At 43.1% G+C, this 9,324-nt stretch overlaps 12 non-coding genes and 14 pseudogenes across 12 annotated transcripts; all 26 read left to right on the top strand.

Annotated features, from left to right (window-relative positions):
• The first annotated feature begins 27 nt into the window (after positions 1-27).
• On the top strand, positions 28-146 carry LOC141623681 (5S ribosomal RNA; annotated as a pseudogene).
• A 244-nt stretch (positions 147-390) lies between these two features.
• On the top strand, positions 391-509 carry LOC141623275 (5S ribosomal RNA). The gene has a single exon (XR_012533280.1). It is a non-coding gene; the product is annotated as a 5S ribosomal RNA (ribosomal RNA).
• Positions 510-717: 208 nt separating this feature from the next.
• On the top strand, positions 718-836 carry LOC141620201 (5S ribosomal RNA). Its single transcript, XR_012531908.1, has one exon. It is a non-coding gene; the product is annotated as a 5S ribosomal RNA (ribosomal RNA).
• A 248-nt stretch (positions 837-1,084) lies between these two features.
• On the top strand, positions 1,085-1,203 carry LOC141623622 (5S ribosomal RNA; annotated as a pseudogene).
• Positions 1,204-1,418: 215 nt separating this feature from the next.
• On the top strand, positions 1,419-1,537 carry LOC141623680 (5S ribosomal RNA; annotated as a pseudogene).
• A 243-nt stretch (positions 1,538-1,780) lies between these two features.
• LOC141623839 (5S ribosomal RNA) lies at positions 1,781-1,899 on the top strand (annotated as a pseudogene).
• Positions 1,900-2,109: 210 nt separating this feature from the next.
• Positions 2,110-2,228, top strand: LOC141623156 (5S ribosomal RNA). The gene has a single exon (XR_012533217.1). It is a non-coding gene; the product is annotated as a 5S ribosomal RNA (ribosomal RNA).
• Positions 2,229-2,447: 219 nt separating this feature from the next.
• LOC141623302 (5S ribosomal RNA) lies at positions 2,448-2,566 on the top strand. Its single transcript, XR_012533293.1, has one exon. It is a non-coding gene; the product is annotated as a 5S ribosomal RNA (ribosomal RNA).
• Positions 2,567-2,810: 244 nt separating this feature from the next.
• Positions 2,811-2,929, top strand: LOC141623605 (5S ribosomal RNA; annotated as a pseudogene).
• Positions 2,930-3,147: 218 nt separating this feature from the next.
• On the top strand, positions 3,148-3,266 carry LOC141623175 (5S ribosomal RNA). The gene has a single exon (XR_012533226.1). It is a non-coding gene; the product is annotated as a 5S ribosomal RNA (ribosomal RNA).
• A 244-nt stretch (positions 3,267-3,510) lies between these two features.
• LOC141623610 (5S ribosomal RNA) lies at positions 3,511-3,627 on the top strand (annotated as a pseudogene).
• A 206-nt stretch (positions 3,628-3,833) lies between these two features.
• LOC141623712 (5S ribosomal RNA) lies at positions 3,834-3,952 on the top strand (annotated as a pseudogene).
• A 246-nt stretch (positions 3,953-4,198) lies between these two features.
• LOC141624206 (5S ribosomal RNA) lies at positions 4,199-4,317 on the top strand. Its single transcript, XR_012534021.1, has one exon. It is a non-coding gene; the product is annotated as a 5S ribosomal RNA (ribosomal RNA).
• Positions 4,318-4,527: 210 nt separating this feature from the next.
• On the top strand, positions 4,528-4,646 carry LOC141623844 (5S ribosomal RNA; annotated as a pseudogene).
• Positions 4,647-4,880: 234 nt separating this feature from the next.
• On the top strand, positions 4,881-5,001 carry LOC141623661 (5S ribosomal RNA; annotated as a pseudogene).
• A 208-nt stretch (positions 5,002-5,209) lies between these two features.
• LOC141623389 (5S ribosomal RNA) lies at positions 5,210-5,328 on the top strand. The gene has a single exon (XR_012533346.1). It is a non-coding gene; the product is annotated as a 5S ribosomal RNA (ribosomal RNA).
• Positions 5,329-5,542: 214 nt separating this feature from the next.
• Positions 5,543-5,661, top strand: LOC141623280 (5S ribosomal RNA). The gene has a single exon (XR_012533282.1). It is a non-coding gene; the product is annotated as a 5S ribosomal RNA (ribosomal RNA).
• Positions 5,662-5,901: 240 nt separating this feature from the next.
• LOC141623743 (5S ribosomal RNA) lies at positions 5,902-6,018 on the top strand (annotated as a pseudogene).
• A 223-nt stretch (positions 6,019-6,241) lies between these two features.
• LOC141623684 (5S ribosomal RNA) lies at positions 6,242-6,362 on the top strand (annotated as a pseudogene).
• Positions 6,363-6,603: 241 nt separating this feature from the next.
• Positions 6,604-6,722, top strand: LOC141624085 (5S ribosomal RNA). The gene has a single exon (XR_012533900.1). It is a non-coding gene; the product is annotated as a 5S ribosomal RNA (ribosomal RNA).
• A 578-nt stretch (positions 6,723-7,300) lies between these two features.
• On the top strand, positions 7,301-7,417 carry LOC141623794 (5S ribosomal RNA; annotated as a pseudogene).
• Positions 7,418-7,627: 210 nt separating this feature from the next.
• Positions 7,628-7,746, top strand: LOC141623096 (5S ribosomal RNA). The gene has a single exon (XR_012533197.1). It is a non-coding gene; the product is annotated as a 5S ribosomal RNA (ribosomal RNA).
• Positions 7,747-7,963: 217 nt separating this feature from the next.
• On the top strand, positions 7,964-8,084 carry LOC141623820 (5S ribosomal RNA; annotated as a pseudogene).
• A 238-nt stretch (positions 8,085-8,322) lies between these two features.
• Positions 8,323-8,440, top strand: LOC141623852 (5S ribosomal RNA; annotated as a pseudogene).
• Positions 8,441-8,648: 208 nt separating this feature from the next.
• LOC141623495 (5S ribosomal RNA) lies at positions 8,649-8,768 on the top strand. Its single transcript, XR_012533418.1, has one exon. It is a non-coding gene; the product is annotated as a 5S ribosomal RNA (ribosomal RNA).
• A 241-nt stretch (positions 8,769-9,009) lies between these two features.
• On the top strand, positions 9,010-9,128 carry LOC141617842 (5S ribosomal RNA). Its single transcript, XR_012531224.1, has one exon. It is a non-coding gene; the product is annotated as a 5S ribosomal RNA (ribosomal RNA).
• The last annotated feature ends 196 nt before the right edge of the window (positions 9,129-9,324 follow it).

Raw genomic sequence — 9,324 nt, 5'->3', positions numbered from 1 at the left:
GTAATGAAATTTCAAAGAAAAGTGTATGGGTGCGATCATACCAGCACTAATGCACCGGATCCCATTAGAACTCCTTGATTAAGCGTGCTTGGGCGAGAGTACTACTAGGATGGATGACCTCCTCGGAAGGCCTCGTGTTGCACCGATTTGTTTCTTTTTTTCGTTTTTTCACAGTACTTTGCCTCCAAATTCTCTTGGTTTAATTAGTTAAACGCGTAGATCTCTTCGAGATAATAAGTTTGAAAAAAAAATCTGCCCCAAACGGACTCTCCGGGAGCAAGTTACGACCGTTCGGAGACACGGGGACGTGACGGGATATTGAAAACTTGTTTTATGTTGAAAAAAGGCTAGAGATGAGGTAATATAATGAAATTTGTGAGGAAAATTTATGGGTGCGATCATACCAGCACTAATGCACCGGATCCCATCAGAACTCCGCAGTTAAGAGTGCTTGGGCGAGAGTAGTACTAGGATGGGTGACCTCCTGGGAAGGCCTCGTGTTGCACCTTTTTTTTTTCGTTTTTCACGGTACTTTGCCTCTAAATTCTCTTGGTTTAATGAGTTAAATGCGAAGATAAAAATCGCCCGATCGGAGTCTCGAGAGCAAGATACGACCGTTCGGAGACACGGAGACGTGACGAGATATTGAAAACTTGTTTTATGTTGAAAAAAGGCTAGAGATGAGGTACTATAATGAAATTTGTGAGGAAAGTGTATGGGTGCGATCATACCAGCACTAATGCACCGGATCCCATCAAAACTCCGCAGTTAAGCGTGCTTGGGCGAGAGTAGTACTAGGATGGGTGACCTCCTCGGAAGGCCTCGTGTTGCATCCTTTTTTTTTTCTTTTTTTTCGTTTTTTCACGGTACTTTGCCTCCAAATTATCTTGGTTTAATGAGTTAAACGCGTAAATCTCGTCGAGATAATAAATTTGAAAAAAAAAATCCGCCCCAATCGGACTCTCCCGGAGCAAGTTACGACCGTTCGGAGACACGGGGACTTGACGGGATATTGAAAACTTGTTTTATGTTGAAAAAAGGCTAGAGATGAGGTAATATAATGATATTTGTAAGGAAAGTGTATGGGTGCGATCATACCAGCACTAATGCACCGGATCCCATCGAACTCCCATGATTAAGAGTGCTTGGGCGAGAGTAGTACTAGGATAGGTGACCTCTCGGGAAGGCCTCGTGTTGCACCCTTTTTTTCTTTTTTCTTTTTTCACGGTACTTTGCCTCTAAATTCTCTTGGTTTAATGAGTTAAATGCGTAGATAAAAATCGCCCCAATCGGACTCTCCGGGAGCAAGATACGACCGTTCGGAGACACGGAGACGTGACGGGATATTGAAAACTTGTTTTAGGTTGAAAAAAGGCTAGAGATGAGGTAATGTAATGAAATTTCTGAGAAAAGTGTATGGGTGCGATCATACCAGCACTAATGCACCGGATCCCATAAGAACACCGCAGTTAAGCGTGCTTGGACTAGAGTACTACTAGGATGGATGACCTCCTCGGAAGGCCTCGTGTTGCACTGCTTTTTTTCTTTTTTTCGTTTTTTCACGGTACTTTGCCTCCAAATTCTCTTGGTTTAATGAGATAAATGCGTAGATCTCATCGAGATAATAAGTTTGAAAAAAAATCTGCCCCAAACGGACTCTCCGGGAGCAAGTTACGACCGTTCGGAGACACGGGGGCGTGACGGGATATTGAAAACTTGTTTTATGTTGAAAAAAGGCTAGAGATGAGGTAATATAATGAAATTTGTGAGGAAAGTGTATGGGTGCGATCATACCAAAGCACTAATGAACCGGATCCCATCGAACTCATGATTAAGAGTGCTTGGGCGAGAGTAGTACTAGGATGGGTGACCTCCTGGGAAGGCCTCGTGTAGCACCCCTTTTTTTCGTTTTTTCACGGTACTTTGCCTCTAAATTCTCTTGGTTTAATGAGTTAAATGCGAAGATAAAAATCGCCCCGATCGGAGTCTCCGGGAGCAAGATACGACCGTTCGGAGACACGGAGACGTGACGGGATATTGAAAACTTGTTTTATGTTGAAAAAAGGCTAGAGATGAGGTACTATAATGAAATTTGTGAGGAAAGTGTATGGGTGCGATCATACCAGCACTAATGCACCGGATCCCATCAGAACTCCGCAGTTAAGCGTGCTTGGGCGAGAGTAGTACTAGGATGGGTGACCTCCTGGGAAGGCCTCGTGTTGCACCCTTTTTTTTTTTTTTTTTCTTTTTTTCACGGTACTTTGCCTCTAAATTCTCTTGGTTTAATGAGTTAAATGCGTAGATAAAAATCGCCCCAATCGGACTCTCCGGGAGCAAGATACGACCGTTCGGAGACACGGAGACGTGACGGGATATTGAAAACTTGTTTTATGTTGAAAAAAGGCTAGAGATGAGGTAATGTAATGAAATTTCTGAGAAAAGTGTATGGGTGCGATCATACCAAAACTAATGCACCGGATCCCATCAAAACTCCGCAGTTAAGCGTGCTTGGGCAAGAGTAGTACTAGGATGGGTGACCTCCTGGGAAGGCCTCGTGTTGCATCCTTTTTTTCCTTTTTTCGTTTTTTCACGGTACTTTGCCTCCAAATTATCTTTGTTTAATGAGTTAAACGCGTAGATCTCGTCGAGATAATAAATTTGAAAAAAAATATCCGCCCCAATCGGACTCTCCGGGAGCAAGTTACGACCGTTCGGAGACACGGGGACGTGACGGGATATTGAAAAGTTGTTTTATGTTGAAAAAAGGCTAAAGATGAGGTAATATAATGATATTTGTGAGGAAAGTGTATGGGTGCGATCATACCAACACTAATGCACCAGATCCCATCGAACTCTCATGATTAAGAGTGCTTGGGCGAGAGTAGTACTAGGATGGGTGACCTCCTGGGAAGGCCTCGTGTTGCACCCTTTTTTTTCTTTTTTTCGTTTTTTCACGGTACTTTGCCTCTAAATTCTCTTGGTTTAATGAGTTAAATGCGTAGATAAAAATCGCCCCAATCGGACTCTCCGGGAGCAAGATACGACCGTTCGGAGACACGGAGACGTGACGGGATATTGAAAACTTGTTTTATGTTGAAAAAAGGCTAGAGATGAAGTAATGTAATGAAATTTCAAAGAAAAGTGTATGGGTGCGATCATACCAGCACTAATGCACCGGATCCCATTAGAACTCCGCAGTTAAGCGTGCTTGGGCGAGAGTACTACTAGGATGGATGACCTCCTCGGAAGGCCTCGTGTTGCACCGATTTGTTTCTTTTTTTCGTTTTTTCACAGTACTTTGCCTCCAAATTCTCTTGGTTTAATTAGTTAAACGCGTAGATCTCTTCGAGATAATAAGTTTGAAAAAAAAATCTGCCCCAAACGGACTCTCCGGGAGCAAGTTACGACCGTTCGGAGACACGGGGACGTGACGGGATATTGAAAACTTGTTTTATGTTGAAAAAAGGCTAGAGATGAGGTAATATAATGAAATTTGTGAGGAAAATTTATGGGTGCGATCATACCAGCACTAATGCACCGGATCCCATCGAACTCATGATTAAGAGTGCTTGGGCGAGAGTAGTACTAGGATGGGTGACCTCATGGGAAGGCCTCGTGTTGCACCCTTTTTTTCGTTTTTCACGGTACTTTGCCTCTAAATTCTCTTGGTTTAATGAGTTAAATGCGAAGATAAAAATCGCCCGATCGGAGTCTCGAGAGCAAGATACGACCGTTCGGAGACACGGAGACGTGACAGGATATTGAAAACTTGTTTTATGTTGAAAAAAGGCTAGAGATGAGGTACTATAATGAAATTTGTGAGGAAAGTGTATGGGTGCGATCATACCAGCACTAATGCACCGGATCCCATCAAAACTCCGCAGATTAAGCGTGCTTGGCGAGAGTAGTACTAGGATGGGTGACCTCCTCGGAAGGCCTTGTGTTGCATCCTTTTTTTTTTCTTTTTTTTCGTTTTTTCACGGTACTTTGCCTCCAAATTATCTTGGTTTAATGAGTTAAACGCGTAAATCTCGTCGAGATAATAAATTTGAAAAAAAAATCCGCCCCAATCGGACTCTCCGGGAGCAAATTACGACCGTTCGGAGACACGGGGACGTGACGGGATATTGAAAACTTGTTTTATGTTGAAAAAGGCTAGAGATGAGGTAATATAATGATATTTGTAAGGAAAGTGTATGGGTGCGATCATACCAGCACTAATGCACCGGATCCCATCAGAACTCCGCAGTTAAGAGTGCTTGGGCGAGAGTAGTACTAGGATAGGTGACCTCCTGGGAAGGCCTCGTGTTGCACCCTTTTTTTCTTTTTTTTCACGGTACTTTGCCTCTAAATTCTCTTGGTTTAATGAGTTAAATGCGTAGATAAAAATCGCCCCAATCGGACTCTCCGGGAGCAAGATACGACCGTTCGGAGACACGGAGACGTGACGGGATATTGAAAACTTGTTTTAGGTTGAAAAAAGGCTAGAGATGAGGTAATGTAATGAAATTTCTGAGAAAAGTGTATGGGTGCGATCATACCAGCACTAATGCACCGGATCCCATAAGAACACCGCAGTTAAGCGTGCTTGGACTAGAGTACTACTAGGATGGATGACCTCCTCGGAAGGCCTCGTGTTGATCGCTTTTTTCTTTTTTCGTTTTTTCACGGTACTTTGCCTCCAAATTCTCTTGGTTTAATGAGATAAATGCGTAGATCTCATCGAGATAATAAGTTTGAAAAAATCGCCCCAAACGGACTCTCGGGAGCAAGTTACGACCGTTCGGAGACACGGGGCGTGACGGGATATTGAAAACTTGTTTTATGTTGAAAAAGGCTAGAGATGAGGTAATATAATGAAATTTGTGAGGAAAGTGTATGGGTGCGATCATACCAAAGCACTAATGAACCGGATCCCATCGAACTCCCATGATTAAGAGTGCTTGGGCGAGAGTAGTACTAGGATGGGTGACCTCCTGGGAAGGCCTCGTGTTGCACCCCTTTTTTCGTTTTTCACGGTACTTTGCCTCTAAATTCTCTTGGTTTAATGAGTTAAATGCGAAGATAAAAATCGCCCCCGATCGGAGTCTCGGGAGCAAGATACGACCTTTCGGAGACACGGAGACGTGACGGGATATTGAAAACTTGTTTTATGTTGAAAAAAGGCTAGAGATGAGGTACTATAATGAAATTTGTGAGGAAAGTGTATGGGTGCGATCATACCAGCACTAATGCACTGGATCCCATCAGAACTCCGCAGTTAAGCGTGCTTGGGCGAGAGTAGTACTAGGATGGGTGACCTCCTGGGAAGGCCTCGTGTTGCACCCCTTTTTTTTTTTCTTTTTTTCACGGTACTTTGCCTCTAAATTCTCTTGGTTTAATGAGTTAAATGCGTAGATAAAAATCGCCCCAATCGGACTCTCCGGGAGCAAGATACGACCGTTCGGAGACACGGAGACGTGACGGGATATTGAAAACTTGTTTTATGTTGAAAAAAGGCTAGAGATGAGGTAATGTAATGAAATTTACGAGAAAAGTGTATGGGTGCGATCATACCAAAACTAATGCACCGGATCCCATCAAAACTCCGCAGTTAAGCGTGCTTGGGCGAGAGTAGTACTAGGATGGGTGACCTCCTCGGAAGGCCTCGTGTTGCATCCTTTTTTTTTTTCTTTTTTTCACGGTACTTTGCCTCCAAATTATCTTTGTTTAATGAGTTAAACGCGTAGATCTCGTTGAGATAATAAATTTGAAAAAAAATATCCGCCCCAATCGGACTCTCCGGGAGCAAGTTACGACCGTTCGGAGACACGGGGACGTGACGGGATATTGAAAAGTTGTTTTATGTTGAAAAAAGGCTAAAGATGAGGTAATATAATGATATTTGTGAGGAAAGTGTATGGGTGCGATCATACCAACACTAATGCACAGATCCCATCGAACTCCATGATTAAGAGTGCTTGGGCGAGAGTAGTACTAGGATGGGTGACCTCATGGGAAGGCCTCGTGTTGCACCCCTTTTTTTTTTTTCTTTTTTTCGTTTTTTCACGGTACTTTGCCTCTAAATTCTCTTGGTTTAATGAGTTAAATGCGTAGATAAAAATCGCCCCAATCGGACTCTCCGGGAGCAAGATACGACCGTTCGGAGACACGGAGACGTGACGGGATATTGAAAACTTTTTTTATGTTGAAAAAAGGCTAGAGATGAAGTAATGTAATGAAATTTCAAAGAAAAGTGTATGGGTGCGATCATACCAGCACTAATGCACCGGATCCCATTAGAACTCCGCATGATTAAGCGTGCTTGGGCGAGAGTACTACTAGGATGGATGACCTCCTCGGAAGGCCTCGTGTTGCACCGATTTGTTTCTTTTTTTCGTTTTTTCACAGTACTTTGCCTCCAAATTCTCTTGGTTTAATGAGTTAAACGCGTAGATCTCTTCGAGATAATAAGTTTGAAAAAAAATCGCCCCAAACGGACTCTCGGGAGCAAGTTACGACCGTTCGGAGACACGGGGACGTGACGGGATATTGAAAACTTGTTTTATGTTGAAAAAAGGCTAGAGATGAGGTAATATAATGATATTTGTAAGGAAAGTGTATGGGTGCGATCATACCAGCACTAATGCACCGGATCCCATCAGAACTCCGCAGTTAAGAGTGCTTGGGCGAGAGTAGTACTAGGATAGGTGACCTCCTGGGAAGGCCTCGTGTTGCACCCTTTTTTTTCTTTTTTTTTTTTTTTTTTTCGCGGTACTTTGCCTCTAAATTCTCTTGGTTTAATGAGTTAAATGCGTAGATAAAAATCGCCCCAATCGGACTCTCCGGGAGCAAGATACGACCGTTCGGAGACACGGAGACGTGACGGGATATTGAAAACTTGTTTTATGTTGAAAAAAGGCTAGAGATGAGGTAATGTAATGAAATTTCTGAGAAAAGTGTATGGGTGCGATCATACCAGCACTAATGCACCGGATCCCATAAGAACACATGATTAAGCGTGCTTGGACTAGAGTACTACTAGGATGGATGACCTCCTCGGAAGGCCTCGTGTTTGACTTTTTTTTTTTTTTCGTTTTTTCACGGTACTTTGCCTCCAAATTCTCTTGGTTTAATGAGATAAATGCGTAGATCTCATCGAGATAATAAGTTTGAAAAAAAATCTGCCCCAAACGGACTCTCTGGGAGCAAGTTACGACCGTTCGGAGACACGGGGACGTGACGGGATATTGAAAACTTGTTTTATGTTGAAAAAGGCTAGAGATGAGGTAATATAATGAAATTTGTGAGGAAAGTGTATGGGTGCGATCATACCAAAGACTAATGAACCGGATCCCATCGAACTCCGATTAAGAGTGCTTGGGCGAGAGTAGTACTAGGATGGGTGACCTCCAGGGAAGGCCTCGTGTTGCACCCCTTTTTTTCGTTTTTTCACGGTACTTTGCCTCTAAATTCTCTTTGTTTAATGAGTTAAATGCGAAGATAAAAATCGCCCCTATCGGAGTCTCCGGGAGCAAGATACGACCGTTCGGAGACACGAAGACGTGACGGGATATTGAAAACTTGTTTTATGTTGAAAAAAGGCTAGAGATGAGGTACTATAATGAAATTTGTGAGGAAAGTGTATGGGTGCGATCATACCAGCACTAATGCACCGGATCCCATCAGAACTCCGCAGTTAAGCGTGCTTGGGCGAGAGTAGTACTAGGATGGGTGACCTCCTGGGAAGGCCTCGTGTTGCACCCTTTTTTTTCTTTTTTTCTTTTTTTCACGGTACTTTGCCTCTAAATTCTCTTGGTTTAATGAGTTAAATGCGTAGATAAAAATCGCCCCAATCGGACTCTCCGGGAGCAAGATACGACCGTTCGGAGACACGGAGACGTGACGGGATATTGAAAACTTGTTTTATGTTGAAAAAGGCTAGAGATGAGGTAATGTAATGAAATTTTCGAGAAAAGTGTATGGGTGCGATCATACCAAAGCACTAATGCACCGGATCCCATAAGAACACCGCAGTTAAGCGTGCTTGGACTAGAGTACTACTAGGATGGATGACCTCCTCGGAAGGCCTCGTGTTGCACTGCTTTTTTTCTTTTTTTCGTTTTTTCACGGTACTTTGCCTCCAAATTCTCTTGGTTTAATGAGATAAATGCGTAGATCTCATCGAGATAATAAGTTTGAAAAAATCGCCCCAAACGGACTCTCGGGGAGCAAGTTACGACGTTCGGAGACACGGGGCGTGACGGGATATTGAAAACTTGTTTTATGTTGAAAAAAGGCTAGAGATGAGGTAATATAATGAAATTTGTGAGGAAAGTTTATGGGTGCGATCATACAAAGCACTAATGAACCGGATCCCATCGAACTCATGATTAAGAGTGCTTGGGCGAGAGTAGTACTAGGATGGGTGACCTCTTGGGAAGGCCTCGTGTTGCACCCCTTTTTTTCGTTTTTTCACGGTACTTTGCCTCTAAATTCTCTTGGTTTAATGAGTTAAATGCGAAGATAAAAATCGCCCGATCGGAGTCTCGGGAGCAAGATACGACCGTTCGGAGACACGGAGACGTGACGGGATATTGAAAACTTGTTTTATGTTGAAAAAAGGCTAGAGATGAGTTACTATAATGAAATTTGTGAGGAAAGTGTATGGGTGCGATCATACCAGCACTAATGCACCGGATCCCATCGAACTCCGCATGATTAAGCGTGCTTGGGCGAGAGTAGTACTAGGATGGGTGACCTCCTCGGAAGGCCTCGTGTTGCATCCTTTTTTTTTTTTTTCTTTTTTTCACTGTACTTTACCTCCAAATTCTCTTGGTTTAATGAGTTAAACGCGTAGATCTCGTCGAGATAATAAGTTTGAAAAAAAATCTTCGTCAAACGGACTCTCCGGGAGCAAGTTACGACCGTTCGGAGACACGGGGACGTGACGGGATATTGAAAACTTGTTTTATGTTGAAAAAAGGCAAGAGATGAGGTAATATAATGAAATTTGTGAGGAAAGTTTATGGGTGCGATCATACCAGCACTAATGCACCGGATCCCATCAGAACTCCGCAGTTAAGCGTGCTTGGGCGAGAGTAGTACTAGGATGGGTGACCTCCTCGGAAGGCCTCGTGTTGCATCCTTTTTTTTTCTTTTTTTTCTTTTTTTCACGGTAATTTGCCTCCAAATTATCTTATTTAAATGAGTTAAACGTGTAGATCTCGTCGAGATAATAAATTTGAAAAAAAAATCCGCCCCAATCGGACTCTCCGGGAGCAAGTTACGACCGTTCGGAGACACGGGGACGTGACGGGATATTGAAAACTTGTTTTATGTTGA

Source organism: Silene latifolia, chromosome 1 (genome assembly GCF_048544455.1).
Source record: "Silene latifolia isolate original U9 population chromosome 1, ASM4854445v1, whole genome shotgun sequence".
NCBI lineage: Eukaryota > Viridiplantae > Streptophyta > Magnoliopsida > Caryophyllales > Caryophyllaceae > Silene > Silene latifolia.
The sequence above is the reverse complement of the archived record's forward strand: the minus strand, read 5'-3'. Positions and strand labels throughout refer to the sequence as shown.